General features: G+C 32.4%; 1 long non-coding RNA gene across 1 annotated transcript; it reads right to left on the bottom strand.

Moving 5' to 3' along the window:
- Positions 1-1410: 1410 nt before the first annotated feature.
- LOC145028996 (uncharacterized) lies at positions 1411-3961 on the bottom strand. The gene is made up of 3 exons (XR_013676308.1): positions 3742-3961; positions 2214-3659; positions 1411-2103 (listed from the first exon to the last, which is right to left on the bottom strand). It is a non-coding gene; the product is annotated as an uncharacterized LOC145028996 (long non-coding RNA).
- Between the last annotated feature and the right edge of the window lie 800 nt (positions 3962-4761).

Raw genomic sequence — 4761 nt, 5'->3', positions numbered from 1 at the left:
CATATATTATAAAAAGGCTAGCAAGAAGCTAGACAACAAAATAAAGACTCACATAATATCTAGTTTTGGGTTTTGAAGCCACCCGAACTAGTTGATAATTTTTCTAGCCCTAACATTACACCATAAAACGATTGAGAAACAATATTATCAAAAAGAAAATCCGCCCTTCGTTGCGAATTAGCAAATAAACGAGAATTCCTTAAGTTCCAAAAAAACCAACTCATGCAATAGGAAACCGCTTCCAAATAAATTTACCCCGACGATGCAACCATAAGTAAGTAAACCAAATCAGTTGGTCAGCATAAGAAACAAAATTTGGAGCTACAATGTCCCACTATCTAAGAACTTAAGACGTCAAATTCTTAACAAAGGGACAAGAGAAGAACAAGTGAGTCATCGACTCCATATCCACATCCCAATGTAGGCACAAAAGATATGAAATATCCAAACCACACTCCTATCAAGATTCACTTTCGTGGGAACTCTAACAAGACTCAAACGCCATGCAAGAACATTGACCTTTATATGCACCAAAGGAATCCAACGAGTTGGAATAACAGAAGAAGGGAGAAGATGTTCATCAATAAAATACCTCACAGAAGCCACAAAGAAATCACTTGTACTCGATAAACGCCCAAACCCATCTGTCACAAGTATGAGAAAGCATCACAGATTGAAGCAAATCCTGAAGTTGCTGAAACTGGAAATTCCCCTCCCTCCCCCCGTGGGAGATCTCCTAAGCGACAACAAGAAAGAAACTTGCTCCACCTTGTTTTGACTGTAGCTTGCTTCGCTAAATCAAGAGCATAAAATCTAGGGAACTGAGATTTAAGAGGTGTGTGACATAACAAAATTTCAGGGCCGACTCTATGATTTTAAGGGCTCTGTGCTAAGAAGAAAAATGGGGCCCTAAATACAGTTTTTTAATATATAAGGAAAACAAATTTACGATGATGAATTATCGTTACGGAAATCTTAAAAGTAAATAAATTAATTAAAAAAGAACATATGGAATTTTATAAAAAGTTCAAGGGCTAATTATGTAACTTCTGAAAACTGATTTGTTAAACATATCGGAAGGAGGGGTTGATTATGAAAGTTGAATTTACAACATCAAAATGTTGTGAAAAAGGATCGAACCTTCATTGCTTTTGACTAAAAGATACGCCTTTGTCAATTAGGCTACCCAGACTATATGAAATATTTTGAATAAATTCATATATATATATATATATATATATATATATATATATATATATATATATATATATATATATATATATATATATATATAGTTATTAAATATATAATTTAATAAAAAATCAGGCCCTATTTTTATTGGGGCCTTGTGCGACTGCCCCTCTTGCCCCCCCTTAAAACTGAGTCTGCAAAATGTCCTCCCAAAACATAGTTAAAACACCATTATCAAGTTTCTTTTTACACAAAGGCAAAAGACCAACCCTTGAAATTCAAGCTCTCCACCGATTTCAAAATATCCAACCGAACTGAATGTTGATTCTTAGGAGTATGACACCTAATAAGACCCTTTGAACCATAAATAACTTTAATAACTCTAACCCAAAAAACATTAGGGCTAGAAAGAAACCGCCACACTCACTTGGAAAGAAGACTTATATTTAAAGCAAAAAGACTCCTAACTCCTAAACCACCATCCTTTTTAGTAGCTAACACTTTATTCTAACTAATCCAAGTCAATTTCTTTTCATCCAACTCACCTCCAACAAAGAAGTTATTACGCATGGATTCCAATTTTTTTAAGATACCTAACGGAGCTTTAAACAAAGACATAAAGTAATTCAGTAAAGCACTCAAAACCGACTTTAATAAAGTCAATTTGACTCCAACTGAAAGAGTTTTCACCTTCCAATTGTAAAGTTTAGATACAATTTTGTCCACTAAATCCCACCAAGCATCCAATTTGGACATATTACATCCTATAACCAGACCGAGATAATGAAAAAGAAGCTTCATTATCTTACATTCTATCAAATCTGCCACTTCCTCAACCTCCCTAATTGGAATGCCAATACCTAAAATCTTGCTTTTATGCATATCTAAAGCCAACTGAAAGCAATGTAAAACCTGCATAATAATCATATTATTCAAATCATTCCAATCCCCAATAATAATAGCATCATCCGTATAAAAAAGATGAGAGATATGAAAAGTCGAGTCTTCACCAATAGACATACCAGAGAAAATATTTCTATCCAGAACACCTTGCAAGGCGACATGCAAACTTTCCATCACCAAAAGAAACAAGAAAGGAGAGAGAGGATCCCCTTAGCAAAGCCGTATATAAAATTCGAACTCATCCGTAGGCGAACCATCAATTAGAATTAAGCCCCGAATAGAAATGTGCACCCTTGGATCCATCTTCTCCACAAACTACCAAAACCTATATTTCCTAACACATCATCCAAGAAATCCCATTTGATAGAATCATAAACTTTTTCAAAATAAACTTTGAAAACCATAGCTTTTTCTTCTTCATTTTACATCAAGAAACCATATCATTCATAATCATTGGCCCATACATATATTGTTCCATACTCACCAACTTATCAGCAACTGACACCAAACGATTAGCTAAGATTTTGTCAACAATTTTATATTGATATCCTATAAGACTAATCGGATGAAAATCATTAACACATTTAGCATCACTAATTGTAGGAATCAAAACGATAAAAGACGAATTACACCCTTTTGGAAAAAGACACGAGCTAAAGAAATCCCTCACCATTGCTATAATATCATTCTCAATAAGATAGCAAAATTTCATAATGAATTTAAATGTGTATCCATCAGGTCCAGAGACTTATCCATGCCACAATCCTAAACAACTTGTAGAAACTTCCCACTCTAGGTTCGCAGCTTCATCTGAAGTTAAAATTTTCAGGAAATTCTGAGTGATGATTGGCTGAGAGATGGAAGGAGCCGAGAATCTATGTTGGAAATACTGGGGAAATTCCCATTTTACTCTAGCATGTGCATCAATCCACTCCCCATCTCGTAAAATACTACTAATCACCAAACGATTTTTTATTTATTTAGAATGCCATGAAAATATTTAGAGTTTTCATCCTACTTTATAGCCCAATTAACTTTAGCATTTTGCTCAACATCTTACGCTTGGATCCCATCTATGCAGCATATATCTTTTAACAAAGATATATGCGCAACCCCGTCTAGACGATCCCCTTCTCCACGATCTAGCCTAGAATCCAACTCAACCAACTTATTAAGCAAACTAGTTTTTGTAGTGTTTCTTTTTTTTCTCAAACAACCTTGTTCCAAAATTTTAAATTTTTTTAGGAATTGAAGCTTTTTTTAAAGGAAACGATACCATTTGATTCTAAAATCCTATTATTCTTCCAAGAGGCTTCAACAACCTTTTGAAAATCTTCAACAAGAAACCAAGAATGGAACAATCTAAAGGAAGGACTGTAATTAGAAATCACTTCTCGAAGAAGAAACGGACGATGATCAGATAAATGACGATCTAAGATAAGATCAACTATATGCGGACATCTCCAAAAGGCTCTCTAAAAGATGAAATCTGTCTAACTTACTCATTTTTGTAGTAAGCTTGTTCGTCCAAGTGTAAGAATAACCCCCAAGAAGTTCATAAAACCCTGTATGAGAAATAAAAGAATCAAACAAATCAGCCAACTGAGGATAAAAAATAAACCCATATCTTTCACTTTCAAAACGAACCTCACTAAAATCCCCTATAACAATAACCTCTCCATCCCATCGGTTAATAAACACCGTAAGTTGCTCCGACCAAGTTTTTTTTTAGTAAAACTCCTTGAGGTGCATATAAAGAAACAACATGTATTTTAGTATTTGTTGTCAACCAAAGACCCTCAATAACAATATAATTATCTCCACAAAGAATGTTCTTGCTAGAAAACCTCCTATCCCACACACAAAATTCCTCCGGATAAGCCTCTAGATAAACGACAAGCATATCAAAAGCATTATTCTCCCAAAGAGATCTAACGAGAAAATGATCAAAACGTCTCACTTTTTATTCTTGAAGTTTATGTAAATTTGGTAACCATAATATTATAATTAAAAATAACAATAAATTCAAAATTAAATATTCCATCCGTTTCAAAATTACTGTTTACAAATAAAAAAATATATAGATTAAAGAAATATTAATTATCAATAACTTTATACCATAAAATGATAATATTTAATGTTTCATTAAATATTTAGTTGGTGAAGTAATAATAAGAGAAATATTTTAGTAAAAATATTATTTATTTTAGAAGTGGATTATTATTATGGGATAAAAAGAATGATACACCATAATTTTGGGACAGAAAGATATTTTATGAATTGATACAATTTAAATATGCAATTATTCTATCCTGTACTTTTTAATAATTACAATGTGTCATAACAACTTAATGTTAAAATTATAATTGCAAAGTAATTATAACCAAAAAATATTTTTAATAACATTACTTTTCAATATTTTAAAGGTATTTTTTTGGTCTATGTAAAGTATATATATTCGCCTTATAAATATGCAAGCAACATTTATTACTATGTTCCAGCGAATTCCTTTTGATTTCAATTACTCACAGTCTAACAGCCACTAAAATTATTCAAAAAAGAACAAATAATTGGTTTACGTAGAATGTTTGACCTTTTATTCATTTGTTAACTTTTAATGTGGAAGGTGGTATTAGGTGTAACTAATCTAAGTGATTTGGTCTATAA

This window comes from Lactuca saligna, chromosome 2 (genome assembly GCF_052625555.1).
Source record: "Lactuca saligna cultivar CGN05327 chromosome 2, ASM5262555v1, whole genome shotgun sequence".
NCBI classification, from domain to species: domain Eukaryota; kingdom Viridiplantae; phylum Streptophyta; class Magnoliopsida; order Asterales; family Asteraceae; genus Lactuca; species Lactuca saligna.
Note: the sequence above shows the minus strand (reverse complement) of the source record. Positions and strands in the feature narration are given on the sequence as shown.